A 17,214-nucleotide genomic window follows, 5' to 3' on the forward strand; every position below is an offset into this window, starting at 1 on the left:
ATACCACACAGTGACCTTACTTGTCACCAAGATGATTGATTAAAGGAGATATTACTCTGCAAAATAAAGAGAATTCAGTATGTAATTACTGTAGAAGGTAATCTACCAATTCACGCATGACCAAAAATGGCCAAAATATAACATCACGTGTAATTCTACATGCAACAAAATTAATTGTAAAAGGTGAAACATTACAATGCACTAGACACATGCACACGAGGTGAGGAATTCAGTAGAAAAAAACTTTCAGAATGAAGTTCTGGGTCCTCTTACCCAAACGTCTGTAAGCTATTTCATAACCCGGGTTGGGAACGAGCGAGTCGCCCTGTAGACACACACCTCATGTAATATAGTTTAATATTATTAAGCCTGGTATAATCGTTCAGTAATCTCACAGTAAATTGTAAACTGATTTTCAGGTTGGGCAAACCAATGCCAGCTAAGTAGACTGTGATCAGAAGAAATACCATAAAGGGACCCGTAGCACTGCTCTGAACTGACAGCTTACTGAGAACCATAACCTGCATGTTTGTTTCTCACACCTTCTCTCACTACACTGCTAAGCGCTGCATCCTAGAACTAATAACTGCACATCTGTAGTCATCAGACACAACATGGAAACACTTCCTACACAGGACCACAAAACAAAGACAATAGCCTTCAAACAACACTCATCCTACGTAGCATAGCTTGCTACCCATGTCGGCAAGTGCTTCAGTGCGTTACAAAGAGTAATAAGCACTACATACATGCCGCAAAACGGTACAAAGGAAAGTGGATGAAAAACATTGAGTAACTGGCCAAAAAGGAACATAATTGCGAGAATCAGTTATTTAAAGAACCTCTGGGATAATCCAAGTATGATTTTTAAGGGGTTCACTGTTCTAGTTCAAAGAACATATTTTTCAAAATGAAAGGTGCTAGCAATTTGAATACTGCTAGCTGAGGTTCATTTGAGAAAAAAGAAAAGTACACTTTAAGGTGGTAGGAGATATTCACTGATTACCTATCACAGTGGGCAGTTGATGGAAAAATAGAGCTTAGTATTTGGGGTTCAAGTGTGGGGAGGAATATGGACCAATGGGATCATACTGGCAGCACTATTTGTTTGTCCCTTAATTAAGTTAACTGTACTGATTAGAAATGTGAAGATTATTGGTATCCTTAATTTTAAATGTTTATTCCAATTGAATTATTAGCCTTGTTTGATAATTGTACGGACATTTTCTCCATGTATCTCATTAATTTAGTTTTTTTTTCTTTTCAGAAACTGAGACGCGACCTACTCCACCATGGCATGTGACTGGATCACATGAGGAGTAGCTAACATTTGCAGTTAGACATCAGTTGAATGGTGTTAATTGTCTCTGCTCCGAAGTTTCTGTGTTATCGGGGGCAGATTGTTAAGACTTCTCCCAACCTCTAGGACACAAACTGACTTTCACCGCGCCTTCTTTCACTCTCCTACACACTTATTCTTATGGAGGTGGAGAGCTGGTACTCTGAAGAAGTAAAAACTGTGTATGCTACAAGCAGTCCTCCTTCGGTAGGCCTCGTTGGCTGGAAGCTAGGAATGTATGGAGAAGAAACCTTTGTTTTGAATTTCATAATGTTAAATGTGTTATGTTCTATGGAGGAAGTCACTGTTGCAACCGAAGGGCATCACCCAGTTATGGTTTGGGCAAGGAACTGATGGGATCCTTTTATGTATTCCTGTATCTATCTACTGTCTTTACAAGACCTTTGTTAATTCTGATTAATCTGGAGTCAATCTAACACTTGGAAAACAAGCAATGTTCTATAAATCTCATTCTCCGATTGAGTGGCCTGCAGCTTATTTCAATATGTTGCCCATCTAACTTGGGACATGTTTGTATAACATGCACATATCCAGTCGCAGAGGAGATGGTAGGACCAATCTCAACTGCATAGGAATTCCAAAGAGAGTAAATCGGCCATGTGGTGAAGAGTGCCTTGGGTATTACATTTTAAAGGGAACACTATGAAGTTTTCTCCAAAATACGCTTTGAATATTATACTAGTCTTAAAAGCACTATTTCCCTCAAAGGGTACGTGTGGACGTCGAAGTATGTATTTTGGGCATGATTTTTTTTTGTGGCTTACTAGCAGCTATAATAAAGGGGTAAAGGAATTTCATCAAATTCTTCAGTGTCACTACTGGAGATTTTGGGTGTAACTCGTGTTACTTTTTTTTTCTACCCCCAGCTCCCCAAACCCCTTCAAATGTGAATCTGGCGCTCCTCAGGGTTTTGATAATCTTTGTATGCATCCTTCTTTCCTTGTGCCCCAGTTTGGCTCCAGATCATTAGATTATACCAACAAATGCTTTTGGTTGTCGCATCACTGAGTGTTTCATCAGAACATCTGCTGGGACGTACGTGAGTGATAACTAACTGCTTTCTACAGAGACCTAGTATTTTGGGATGAATGTGTCCCTTTTGTTTACGTTTGGTTGGTGTCTGCTCCTTTTGCCACTGAACTTTCTGGTTAAGGGCTTTCAAATAGGATACAATATTTTTCTTGCTCTGTTGTCTCGCTCTCCGATCTCCCAAAACCCTTGCTTACATCTTCAAGGTTCCGCAGGGGATTTTTTTTATACATATATACAAAGTAACATTTTTAGTTTATGCTGTGCTTTGTACCATTTTTGTCAAAATGGGCTAGTTCTTATCTCAGGAAAATAATCAGGGTTCTGTTTGATTTGAGAGTCTGATGTGTACATATCTGTAGATCTCTGTATATATGCATGTGTATACAGTGTGTGTACATAAATATATTTGTAGCCATGCATACATTATAAAAGAATGGTGTTTAAGAGTCCATGAACATGTTCTGGGTGGAAAATTGATACTTATCTAGTCACCCCTTTGACATCCTACATGAGACAGTGGATGCTCTAGGAAATGCAGTGCCACGTTATAGTAGTGTGAAGTGTGTATATAACAGGGAACTCTTTGCATACCAACGTAAATGGGATTATTGCTCCTCTTGCCTATGTATGACCACAAGACCTTCTTCAATCAGTGCTGTTTCCAGAAAAACTGAAACGAGTTCCTCTATCACCAAAGTATACTGAAGGCAATCCCTTTCGAGAGGATAATTTCCAACTAGGATAGCTCCTCTTGTTTGAGCTTTATGGCCTGATAATATGTATGGCCTTTCCTGTTAGTGACATAGTATGCCTTGGTCTCCGTGTAACACAGAACTGGATCTTCTCACCGATATTTTTTGAGTCCCATACTTTTACACTTGAGCGCTCCCAGAGTGTGTTAAATTGAATACCACTTCTGGTGGACAAGTTAAGGATTTTTTGAGTAAATCTTTTTGCTCTCCTCAATCCACCTCCTTCCCCAACATGGGAATCGTGCTTAGGTCTGTGAATTATTACATCTCTGTCTTGCTGCTACACACAATTCGATATTCCTTTCATGGAAATGGAGTGTATTTAGATGGAATAAGATGGGCCAGGTAAGAATTTTTTTTTATCAAAACATGCACATCCCCTGAGGATTATCAATTTGCGTTGTTTCATGTAAGTCATTGACAGAGGCATTATTGTTCGACTAGTGAAGTTTTTTTGGCCCACTGTTTTCTCCTTGCTCCTATATAAGCGTTAACATTTTGATGGTTTGAACAACTGTGGATTCCGTTTTGCGATTATCACGTGACATTCTTCTCACGAACCCCCTACTTGTCAGCCCAACCATGATTACTAGTTTTCTTCAGAGCCAAAATATGAGTATTTGAGCTTGCTTACTTGCCAATATTGCATTCGTCTGTGCAAGCTTAGTATAAAAGACCAAAGAATCTGCTCATAAATGCCTAGTTGAGAGCATTAGTACAGTGTGTTACTAATCCATGTTACTTTGCAACAGGTATTTGTCTGATGAAAAGGGGCCTGTAGATGTGTCGCTTGCGACAGGGATATTTGAATCTGCTGCTATGGTAGTTGAGGATAGCATTTGCTCAGAGATTCTCATTTTTTAACATCTAGTTCATGAGGAATAGAGCAGCTCATAATGACCAGAAATCATGTTCTTCCTTGTCGGTCTGTGTTAATCTGTAAAATGAGACTTGACACTACTTCGTGCATTCTGGCACTTATAATCTTTTAAAAACAAGACTGCCATAGGTCTTCACATACAGCACTTAAAGGTTTACATATCAACTTGTCTGAGCGACCGTGATAAAGGATCAAATTAACCGGGCATCAATATGTAATCTCATGTTGGTCTGGTAAACCTCAGTGCATTTAACTGGATTTCTGGTTCCTTCCCTCCTAACAAGCCATCCTGCCTTATTAAATTTGCTGTCTCTTTTCCAACTGTACCTCTGTGCTCTTCAGTCACGTCTTCTCTCCGCCATACTTTGCAGACAGTCGCTGCGTGTGGCCTTCTTCGCATGTAGTAGTATTCCACTCACTAATAGCAAGCACATCAACCTCATTTAGTGATTGACTTTGCTGTTTGCCAATTTGTCTGACCTTTCCACGTCGGCTCAGAAACGTACCATACAATAAAACAGGACGCAACTGTAGAATTATACAAAAAAATTCCATTAATATATTACACATTCTAATGTTACCTTTATATCTAAAGGTATTTCTTTGCTTTTAATCTGAAGCTCTACAGCAACAATACTTTTGGTCTTTGGATTTCGATAAGTTAGTATTTGTGCTAAAGAAGCAAATAAATACATTCTTTTATACAACAAATTAAAGTGAGGAGCACATGGGAAATGCAAACCTGCTGATTTTACTTAACAATATTGCTCCATTTGCCTAATTTTATTGAACTACTAGTAAGCAGCTTGGATATATTACTTTTTACGAAAGTAGTATTAAACCGCATGGAAAGGAAAGTGGTCCTCAGGGAGGTGCTATTGAGTATTGCGCTCATTGGCTTTGATTGGCCTAGTTGAAGGAGCCCCTCTAATTTGCAGTCATTAAGCTATTCTAGTGACTTTAGGTGCAAAGTTGCCAGGTGTCTCTGCTTCTTGTTTTACGTGTAACTGTTCACTACAGGAATATTGCATTTTGGTATGGCATACACCCTACATCGAATGTTAAAAGCAGACTGGGCTCACAATGACAGTTAGCTTAAAATAGTTTTTTACATGACCGTTTCTTTATTGCTAATTTTGTTTTTCACCCAGAGCTTCTCTGCTATAAAGTCCAAAAACTGCCATCAATTTCCTTAGGAGAAGCACAAGCATTTCTTCATCAGAAGCACTCTTTTTAGCAATCCACCCTGCAGCAGTGGTCAGCTGGATTCTGTCCAGTTTTGACACTAATAGAGTTGAGTAGTAAAGTCCATCCACGCCTAGCCTAAGGCCTCTGAATGGCGGAAAGCTTTCCAAACTCTGACTTCCTACTAACACAGCCATCAACACTTTTTAACCGCCTGGAGGCATTTTCTGTGAAAGGTCACCAAAATAAATGTATGTAAAACCCTTTAAAAATGTTGTCAACAAAATTGTTCTCTGCTCTATTATGGAGCGAGTGTAGCATGTTTTTATCAGCCTTAAAGCAGGTTTTTTTCAAGACTTGCAGCAGTGTTCACTCCTAAGCTGCCTTTTCAGCTAATGATAATACAGATCATAAGACCGAAATTGATCCTTTTTCTGAGTGCTTTTCATTTTTCTCGATTTTATGTAGGAGGGGTTTCCTGCATAATTTCCAGTTTTTGGCTTTTTCAATGAGCACCATGCCTTGGCTGTGCTTATAGAGGGCCAGGTCTTGAAACTTTGTTTGGGCCATTCAGATTGGAATTCAAAGCCGAGATTAGTGTGGGATCTGGACAAAGGCATTAGTTTTGTAGAACTGGACTTTGATACGGGTTGGCTTCTGTACACTCTTGTGTTTGTAGCGTCACATGCTAACCACACCTTCTACTGGCTATGGTAAAACGCTGTTAGAGTAGGCCGAAAGTCTAGTTTGCCCATATGTATTGATGAGAAGACCCTAATGTATGAACATCCTTCTTTAGGAACTTCCATATTTTGGGAGGAGACTTAATGGGGAGGAAGGATCTAAAACACCACAAATAATGATTTGCCTTTTAAAACTATACTGAATTAAAGACAGTTCACACAGCAGGTGTCCCACTATCTTTAGGGTGCTCAAGTTGTCTGAAACATCCTAGCCCTCAACAGCACTGTCCCCTGGGGCAAGAAGATTCAAGGTCGCGAGCTGCTTGCAGCTGGCCTCTGTAGTGTTGCTTTATCTAGTGTGGCTCTCGCCTGTATCCTCAACAAGAAGCCTGATCTGCATGTGCCAGCCGTGTACACTCACATCAAAGGAACGAGCCGCCTGCTGCTTCCTGTCAATTCCTGAGAATTATCTGTTTAGATTTTTTTTATATAATGCAATTGATGCTCTTGATTGGCGTTAACACATTGCTAGAATCTCAGTGTTAAAACACACAAACTTCTCTTTACAAACTAGCTTTGAAGCTGCTGCTACAGTTCCACACTTGGCCATAGCAACTCCAAAACGATGTTGCTGATTAGTATGCCCACTTCTAATTTCACCATACGGAATGATCAATTGCCTCTGAATCCGGAACCTTGATCATAATGTATATGTAATGTATATGTGCCCAGTGCACATTAGCAGTTGCGCCCATAATTTGAGATGGAAACTCCAATCCAGCACTTGCCCACTTTGACATACACGCTAAACTGTTAGGGCCACAATATCCCAGGCCTCCTGCCCACCCAGAGTGTCCGAAGCTGCAGCAGGGCTGTGTTCGGTTTGGACACTTTACTTGATTGTAACATATGTTAAACACCTTGATTTGAATGCTATTTGTACCAGGCTCACCTTCGTTCTCAACTCTTGGTTTTAAAGTACCTTGTTCTGTATATAATGTACAAAATGAATTGTTTGAAAACTGTTTTTGTTTTTATTCAGCTCGTGGGGGATAATAGAAAGTGTCCATGTCCTCTTTCACATTTACAGTTTGTCAGTTTTAGCTTTGTAAAACGGAATGAAAACAAATATGAGGCTGTTAATATGATTTCAGTCATTGGTTTTATACAAGAAATAGCATGTAAACAGGAATCGTCAACCTCTACAAATTTGTTTTCTATTTTTTTTATTTTACCTTGTGTTTTATTTGCATTTGGCTCCAGCACAAAACAACTGAAAGTATTCTGTATTTGACTCTTTCTGATAAATAATCCAAAAATATATTCAGTCACAAACGACAGAACACTTAAGAATGGCCTTCGACTACTGTTCACAAATATTCCTGGACTACAAATTCAGGAATTAGACCAAGGTAGAACATTTACATGCACTTATTGTTCTCACAGTTTTATTGGGTGTTTGATATTAAATTAACATTTAAGATTTGTAAAATTGCCAGTAATCATATGGAGTGTTAACCTTTTCATGTTTATGTATAATTTTCTCCATTTACAGCGTGAGAGCAGTGCCATTCTGGACATTACAGGGAATGTGCGCGTAAGCAACTAAATAATTGCCCTCTGATTCTCTCGCTGAGCCTCCTTGGGCTCCCTTCAAACCCCAGCTCCATTCTTCCAGTCAAGGGAGCTTGGGTTGAGGGTAGGGATGGGTGGCAATGGCATGCCGTAGTTTTGTTTTCCACAGAACTGTATTAAGTACTCTCTCCTAAAGGAGGATATTTGTTCTACCACGGTTCTTGTTCCTTACCACTGCAGTCAGTAGAAATCTAAGCTCCAGAAGTGTGACCTGGTTTAACATAAAACACACAAATATAGCATAAAGACGCTCATTTAAATAAGAGCCAATATACTAATATCCTCAAACATAAACAGTTCTAGCATGAGTTTGATTCTTCCCTTAATTCTCTTGAGCAGACAAGTTGCGTCCTGGGAGTCACCAACTGCTTTCTTGTAGTAGAGCCACAACACACGTTTTTGTGTTCAGAGCCTGGCCCTGGCCCGGGACACCTTCCTCGCAGGGTTTTACAGAGGTACGGGCCAGGTCAGTCCTGTAACTTCCACAGTTTCTGCAGGTTACCTGGTCATGCACACCAGTAGCCTGGCCAGGGGCCTACACCACATTCATTTCCCACTTCGAGAGCTCTGGTACCATTGCCCCTTCTGTGAGAGTTGTTTAGAGTTCTATGGCAAACGCAGCGCATCTTTTACTGCCATTATGTAAGGTCGGATTACAGAAAGACTTCCAAAAGGAACATCCTGGACACGAGGTGTGAGAGCAGTTCCTTTGGGGCCATCTGACTTCTGGCTAAGGGCAGACACTTACCGCTCAGGCTGGCCCCAACTCCTCTCCACAGTATGGAGCTCAGGACTGACTGAAGTGGTCACTCACATTCCCCCTACACACAGAACTGCTGCTGCCATGTGTCTGTGCATCGAGTGTTGTGGCACAACATCCATGCGATGGTCAAGAAGACTCTGCAGTCTTGTAGAGGAAAATCTACTGCTCAGAATAGTGCCCAAGCAAGTACTCAGTCCAAGGGCCGGGAATCTCCTCCAACCCTGAACGGACTGAACATAACTAACTCCTACCCACCTACCCCGAGTCAGAGAGATTGAAACAGACAGACGATTCCATCCACAGTGAGTGAAGCAGAGCACCCCTTTGTTAGTGTGGATGTTTGTCATCTGGTGATGTGCGCTAACAAATAATTCCATTGGTCCAGGACAAAGGTCAAGCTGTCCCTAGACAACACCCTCCTACAGAGTGAATTAGCTTTCTGGACACTCTATCCAAGGCCTAACTAATTTCACCCATCAATACAAAAGTGTAACCTATCTTGATTGCCGAGCCCGCACCTCTCTGTGACGAAGTATGTTTGGTTAAACATTCTCAGACATCTGCCACTGGAGGCAAGGGAGGATGAGCAGATTTAATTGAGGATTTAAAAAATTGTACTGGTTGTAGGAGACAGCCACATAGCCTTTTTCAGTGGGGAGTGTACCAGGTATAGTTACAAGCAGGACACAGCATAGAATCTCCTTTTGTATATATTTGTAGACACTTATTGCAAATAACTTTACTGGCGAAATTCCTGACAATAAAGTTGGTTTTATAAACTGGTGGTGTTTTAGTAATTCATATGCATTAGTTCCTTTACAAGTTCAATACAGCGTAATGTAATCAGATTTGCTCTGAATGAGCATTTGAACACCGGCCCAGTGCATATTGAGCACATTAGCTAGTCATTAGGGGGTCAGATGCAATGCAACTGTGAAAGGAAGAGCATGGGTTCAAATCTGAAGCGCCGTTTGGTCATTCGAGTCCCACATGCAGTACAAATTATGAACATGAAGTACTACTAAGAATGGTCATGTGCTCTAATGGCAAATGTACAGGAGTCCGTCAAATAGACTGCAAAAGGCAGCAACAATAACTTCATTAGGGGATTGCAAACTTTGTTATATCAACCATTCAGCCTAATTTCATGTCAACTCAGTTATCCAATAAAGGCCTGCATTCGTACTAAATTTAATGGGCAGGAACTAGCTAACCTATTTTTGATGGTTTCCACTTGACCTAACACTTAGAATCCACATACAAGTGGGAGCTTCTCCAGTTCCAAAACAAGAGTACAGTAAAACTTTTCCACTATGGCACAACAATTACAAAACAATTAATGGGCCAGTAAAGCTTGTGAAAATACACAACAAATAACTAGCGCAAGTGCCCACCATGCGAACAAATGGGCTTGAGTGCTCTTGTTGTACGGGACCTACTAATTAAGTACTACTGTGCATCTCGACACCATAAATGTCAAAATAGGGAGACTGAGTCCACTCTTAAAATTAGAGTATGTTGTCCCAATTCCGGCCTAGCTCACAGTGGCCCGTCTGGACCCCTAACCTGACAGGGTACTGGATGGTGTCTGCAACCTCAGAATATGACCACTATAATTCCCCCCAAGGAAATTGTGGAAACAGATCTACCCTTACTTAGACCTGCCCAAAAAGGTTACCCAAGAAATATATTAATTAGCATTTCAAACATTTATTGAAGCAATTGGATTCCTTTGTAAAAAACATATGCTGCTATTATTAGCAGAAGGGAACAAAATATTACTATCATAAGAATTATAAAAATATATATGAATAATTCAACCATTATAACTTTGCATGATTTACATGAATATATATCATAATGATACTCCTCTCTAACACTACCTATACATAGAGGGCATGGTGAGTGTGTTCTGCTAGATCGCTCGAAGTAACCTAAATGCCCATACCTGTGTGTGATGTAATCAGGAAGTCATCCCCCTACCTGCGTACTTTGCACAGCTCTTGTTCATCGGGACTTTGCCCCCAGCCCCGGCCCACCGCGGCAGGAGCGGTTTGAGTGGAGGGCGGGGCCAAATTCTCCCAGCTGATTCGACAGGGGCGGGGAAGGGGCGGAAGCACTTTGTAGTTTTAGGGATGTGGGCTGCTGAATTCATATCTGTGCATAGATCGCCGCCTAGTGTTGGGTCCGGATGATTGCACATTGTTGTCCTGGAAGATCTTCGAAGTATCACAAGATAGGTGACTCCTCCCCTGGACTACAGTGCGCATGGGCATCCCCTCCATCCTCAGATTGTTTTTTTCCGCCATTGGGTTCGGATGTTACTATCTTAGCTCAAGTTAGGAAAACTTTCTATAAAGCCAAAAGGCTTTCGACAGTCGGTATCGTTTCGTTCGGTACCGATAACTTTGCTTCGAGAGGACATCGAGGAATCAGACTTTTTTTTCCACATTCGACCCGATCTTCGATCTACGATGGAAAGAAGCCCATTCAAGAGGTGTCCACTTTGCAATGCAAAATACCCGCACATCGATGTCCACCCGGTGTGCAACAAATGCCTGTCCCCGGATCACAACGAAGCCAACTGTATGGCCTGTGCCCGGTTCAGGTCGAAGAAAACTTCGGATTCGACGCGCGGCTCGATTAAAGTCGCAGAGATCAGCGCCTAATCCAGAAAACCTCTTCGGACCGAAGATGAAGACGTCATTGATCTGGAGGATCGGGAAGAACACTCTGATCCTGTTTCCGAGCATGACTCAGAGTATGACACCGAAGATAAAGAGATATTGGAAGAAAAAGAAAACGTTGTCGATGAGGTAGGAGACGACGCAGATAGATAGAAGATAGCTCAGGCGAGGAGCTAGGCCCAACCGTCGATACGGGGGCCGGCGATTAAGCACTCGATAAGGCTCAGGTCGAGGGATCGCCTCAAGGCCTTACCCAAGATCTATCGAATCGTTCTACAGCCCCGCATAAAGGCCCAGCTACAAACATATATAAAGAGCCATCGGTATTGAAAATGCCATTGGTCGATCCAAAGAAATCGAAACCGAAAGCATCACTACCAAAAACGAAACCAAAAGTGCAGCTGACTCTGGTCGGTTCCAAGGCCTCAAACCCCTTGGAGCCGAAGAAACAGAAGGCCATCGATACCGAGAAGTTCAAAAAGGTCACCGAGCCGAAGGTTGGGGCACCGAAGACCAAGGTCAAGGCTGTCGAACCGACGAAGTCGGTGCCTAAGAGAGTCGACACAGACAAGAGGCTCGAACTGAGAGAGGGGGTCCATGCTCGGACAAGGCCCGAGACCAAGACAAAGACTGGCTCCATTGGACCCTGTCGAGTCGACACAGCCGATCCCATTCGTATCCAAACAGGTGTCGGAGTCACTCCAACGCATCAAAGAAAAGGCTACGACGGTCGGACCGAAGAAGGCCCCAACCCCGAAGTTGGTCGGAAAAATTCAGACCGCATCGACACCAATCAAATTCAGGTTGCCACCGATGGTGCGACCGAAGATGTTTGAACCGAAAAAGGGTATCGGAGCCATTAAAGGAGTGTCGATGGGACTAGGGGCTACAGAAGAGCCTGAAGAACAGGAGTCGAGGCAGTTCATCGACTCGGACACTGGTAGACTATCCATGCATAAGCGGAAAATAATACCAGAAACACCCATGGAGTCATATAAGATTCCATTAAAGAAGAGGAGGGATTCAACCACATCACCAGTTCTTGTGGAACCTCTGCAATCCTAGAAAAGAACCTCAGTCTTTTTCACCCACATACTCAGATGTGGATGCAGGGGATGACGATAATGAGGATGCCACTTATCATGTGGACACTGATCCCGACGATCAGACCCAGCTGACTCTGGGATCCACAGAATGCCCCTGACACACATACATACAATGTCAAAATATCTCCTACTGACGACTCTCCTGCCTTTAACGCCCTTATTGAAAGAGCGGCAGGTAACCATGATGTGCAACTACATGCGGACCCTAATGAGGAAGATTTTCTGGTCGACACCTTTTCCACTTCGGAAAGAACCGTCAAGACTCTGCAAATGCTAAGAGGGGTCCTTAAGCATGCTGATGACATTTTTAAGGAGACTACCAGAGCAAGGGTATTAAACCCTAGAATTGAAAAGAAATATAGACCGGCACCTGTGGGCCCTACTTATATAAGAGGACAGTTGCCATTGGACTCATTAGTTGTTTCTAATGCACGTAAGAGAGCAAACTCCCAGACTACAGGTGATGCTCCTCCTGCTGACAAGGAGTCAAAAGTAATGGAAACTTCGGGAAAAAGGGTGGCAGCGCAGGCAGCTAACATCTGGCGCATTGCCAACACTCAGGCACTCTTAGCCAGATATGACCGGGCCCATTATGATACCCTTGAGACACTGTTTTTTTAATTTATTTTTTTATTTAAAAGAAAACCTTTATTCTTCATAAAGCATGGTGCAAAGCACGTAACAAACAAAGACTAGCACGGGTGTTTGGTGACACGCTACGCTGCGACACAGTGTTGTCATATATAACACAGCCATTTAGCCGGCATCCCGGGGGCCCGGCGGCAGTAAAATTCACAAAGTGAGCGAGGGCCCTCGTACACGTTTGTAGATACAAAGCATCATACACAACACAACTATTATATACAAGAGCGTATTAACCCATACGTACTCGTGACTCGGCTGTCTCAGTGTATCACGTACCAAAAGCCATATCTCCATATGGTTCTTGATCCTTAGGAAAACATACTACCCCAACTGACCCCCACCCCCCCTGTATGCCAGCAGTCATGCTCCCTTATTAATGTATCTGTGCTTGTGCTGTCAGCTGTTCCCTTCCCACTATCTTCCAGTACGGAGGGCTAGTCCCTACATCAGAGTCTGGCCTTTGAGGTAACGCAGTGTGTAATAGTACTGATTCCCGCCCCCCCCCCCCCCCCCCCCCCCCTCGGGGATGCCTCAAGGGCGTAAGTCTTTTCAGCTCCCAGCACTAGCAGGCATCTCACTCCCCCAAGTCCAGGGAGGCAGAGATAATCTCGTCCCATGGTCAATACCCCTATAGCTCCTGCTCTGTCTGTTCCCCCAGGGATTCTGGGGCATCTAGTGCCTCGTCCTGTTCAAGATCCTCCTCCTCCCCCGTTTGCTATGTAAGTCTGGTATAGGCCCCAGAAGTTTTTAGGACGGCTCCTAGGTGGGAGCAGCTCAATGTAAATTTCCGATTGTGTACAACAGTAAAGCAGATCACCAGCCCATCTCTTATTGGTTGGCAACGGGCCTCTCATCCAACACATGGCAACCACCCTCCTGGCTAGTAGAAGGGCCATATCAACAAGTCGTCGCTGGGCGACCGGAAGAGGCTTGGAGTATCCCAGTAGCGCTAGCTCCTGTTTAGCAGGCAGCTCCGAGCCCAAGATTATACTGATTTCCGAGAAAACTTCTGTCCAAAATTTGTGAACGCCCGGGCAGTACCACGCCATATGGATAAAATCTGCAACCTGGGCATGACAATGCTCACACTCCGATGTTTGCCGAAGCCCGTATCTATGCAATCTCTCTGGAGTGTAGTAAACACGTTGTATAAACTTAAAATGTACCAGTCTGTGCCTTCCGTTGAGGGACAGTCTTCTCGTGCTAGTGCAGCAGTACTTCCACATCTCATCATCTATTTGCAATTACAGGTCACTCTGCCATTCTGACCTGGCCTTGGAATACTGGAACTGTTTGTGTGACACCGAATTTATTGAGATTAGTGACCAGCTTGCGGGATGACTGGGAGCTAATCACGTATGTGAGCTCAGGGACCTCTGGTGGCTCCTCCATTTCAGGGCCCAGCAGTTCCAGCAATGCACTGCGGACTCTGTGGAATTGGAAACGCTGTAATAGTGAAGCCCCTGCCTGCGAGGAAGAGATTTGCTCCCAGGTTTTAGCCACCCCATCAACAAATAGGTCCTCCATTTTTGTGAGTCCCAGTGCACGCAGCGCCCCAGTGACTCCTTTTTCTTTCAATGGTGCCAGCCATACTGCCCAGTCTGTCGGCATTAGTGGGGAGTACAAGAGTCCATAGTCCCGCGCGTGAGTCAATGCATGCCATGCGTGATTGGTGGATTTGATTGAGTCTAATCGGCCGATGGCGCGGTCGACCGGGAGGCAAGCAGTGGCCGGCAAGGGGAAAGGTTCCGCAAATAAGCGTTCAAGGGTTACGTGCGGAATGCGTGGGTCCCCATGTATCCATGTATGTAGATGGGCTTGCTGCGCAATGCGATAGTATCGTTCCATGTCAGGTGTGCCCAGCCCCCCCATTTCGTAAGGAAGCATCAGGGTTTTCCACTGGACACTAGGCTGTTTATCCCCCCCACGTCAGCTTAATGAGCACCTGCGTTAGTTGTCTGAAAAAGGCCCTGGACAGGACTACCGGGGATATTGTTAAATAGGAACAGGAATCTGGGCAGGACTACCATCTTCATAATGGCTATCCTGCCCATTAAGGACAATGGTAGCCTGCACCATGCGTCCACATCCTCAACCAACTTTGCATGCGCAACCCCATAGTTTTCCCTGACCAATATGTCCGGATCTGTGTGGAGCTGTATTCCTAGGTACCTGACTGAGTCAGTGGTCCACCTCAGTGGGTATTCCATCTCGAAGGGCTGGGTCACTGGTGTCAACGGAAAAGCAACTGATTTGTCCCAGTTCACTTTCAGCCCCGAGAGGGCACCAAACCGAACAACCTCCCTCAGTACAGATGAGAGATTCGTTTCTGGGTCGCGGACATAGAGGAGCGTATCGTTGGCATATGTAGAGATGCCAATTTTATATGTTGGAAAGCTAATACCCTCCAGGCTGTGGTATTCCCTAATCGCGCACGCCAACGGCTCTGCCACCAGTGCATATAGGGGGGGCGAGAGGGGGCACCCCTGCCTAGTTCCCCTGCTTATGTCAAATGGGTCCGTGACTCTATCTCCTATCTTCAGTCTCGCTGTGGTTTTGTAATACAATGCCCCCAGCATCTGGAGGAAAGGTTCTCCCAGTCCCATCTTTCTTAAGACCCTGAGCATGAAGGGCCACTCCACAGAGTCGAAAGCCTTCTCCATGTCCAGGAAGACTGTTAAGGCGGTGTTTTCCTGGCACACATGCTGCATTGTCCCCAGTACAGTGCGGATATTGTACGTCAGGTTCCTATTGGGGACAAAACCAGACTGTTCCGGCGCTACAAGTTATGGCACCAACAGCGCCAGCCGCGTGGCCAGTACTTTAGCGAATATTTTGGCGTCCACATTTATCAAAGAGAGTGGTCTATAGGAGCTACATGCAGCTGGGGGTTTCCCAGGCTTTAAGATGGTTATGAGTAGAGCCTCCCTCATGGAGAGGGGCATACTGCCCTCCTCGCAGATGTCATTAAATAAGGTGATCAGGTGAGGGACCAGCTTGTCTTTAAACGCCTTATAGAAGCCTACAGTCAGTCAGTCAGCTCCTGGCGCGCTACCAGTGCGCATACTCGCCAGAGCCTCCAAGATCTCGTCTTCTTGTATGAGCACCATTAAGAACTCCCTGTCTGAGTCAGGCAAAAAGGGCATGTCAATGTGGCAGAGATAGTCGTCAATTTCCTCCTCTACCTGCAATGACTTGGATTTATACAGGGCAGCGTAGTACTGTCTAAACTTTTGGAGGATCTCCACCTCGTCAGTAGTGACCTCCCCTTCTGCTGTGATCAGTTCTTCTACCACTAGCGGTCGCATCATTCTGGCCAATAGTGCGCTAGGTCTTCCCCCTTCCCCATACGTTCGGGCTGTGGCTTATTTACCCATATGTTGCACTTCCCTGTCTGCCTCCTCATGGTATTCAGCTAGTAAGTGTTTGATTTGCGCCTCGTTGTCAGTGTCTGAGCCGCTCTGCAGCTGCCTCTCCAAATCCGACAGTTGGGCTTCAAATTGCTTCAATGTTTTTCGTATAGTTTTAAGCACACTCGAGTGCATGGAGATTGCCATGCCCCTGACATAGACCTTAAACGTGTCCCACACAGTCTGGAAGCTATCCACAGATCCCAAGTTTGTCTCAAAAAAGGTGTCTATATCATCAGCAAGCTCTCCCCTAAACACATCGTCCAGAAGGGAGTAGGGTGGAAACCTCCAGGTGAAAGGACGGATAGCTTTCTTCAGGACTACCAGTGTCAGAAGTATAGGGGAGTGGTCAGAAAGGGTGCGGGGGAGTACCATGCAGCTCTTTATGCTATTAAGCAGTGCCTGGGACGCTAGCCAGTAGTCTATTCTTGTGTGGACATTGTGGTAAGCCGAGTAGTGTGTGAAACCGCCTTTCATGGGGTGCTTACTTCTCCAGACATCAGCTAGGTCTAATTTAACCACTTCCATGCTAGTGACAAGGTCAACTCGTCATGGGTTTTACCTGCCCTGTGCTTATGACGAGTTGACCTTGTCACGAACAATGGAAAATCTGGGAATCCAGCACCGGAGGGGGAAAACCCTTAGCACCCAAGGTGTTAATCAGTTCTGATTGCATATGCAAGGCCGAGGCTACTGGCCTTCGGGCCGGCCCCGCCGATCTGTCCAGGTCTGGATCAAACACAAAATTGAAGTCACCCCCCCATTGCATTCTAGATTGAACATGGGTTCTGCAATGTGCTGCCAGTGCAGAGTAAAATTCAGGATTGTCATAATTAGGCCCATAAACATTCACCACCATCAGATCATGCCCCTTACCAACACATCTAGCTATAACATACCGACCCTCCGGGTCCGTCATCAGAGGTACCAGTTTAAGCTGAGATTTAGGGTTAACCCAAGTGACCACACCTCTAGAGTGCGTCGTGAACCCCGCTGCCACACTATGTCCCCCAAACCCTCTGGCCAACAGCATCCTGCTATCCAGTGGAAGATGGGTTTCCTGGAGCAGCGCAAGA

The 17,214-nt window shown here is 44.4% G+C and overlaps 1 protein-coding gene across 5 annotated transcripts in view; it reads left to right on the forward strand.

The window, feature by feature from the left end:
• Window positions 1-9,069, forward strand: part of ZNF609 (zinc finger protein 609) — a 935,315-nt gene extending 926,246 nt beyond the window's left edge. For all 5 annotated transcript variants that reach the window (XM_086959222.1, XM_086959221.1, XM_086959226.1 and 2 more), the window contains exon 11: window positions 1,268-9,069. The gene's annotated coding sequence lies outside the window, so the exon portion shown is untranslated. The remainder of the gene's footprint in view (window positions 1-1,267) is intronic.
• The last annotated feature ends 8,145 nt before the right edge of the window (window positions 9,070-17,214 follow it).

Source organism: Lissotriton vulgaris, chromosome 2_2 (assembly GCF_964263255.1).
Source record: "Lissotriton vulgaris chromosome 2_2, aLisVul1.2, whole genome shotgun sequence".
NCBI lineage: Eukaryota > Metazoa > Chordata > Amphibia > Caudata > Salamandridae > Lissotriton > Lissotriton vulgaris.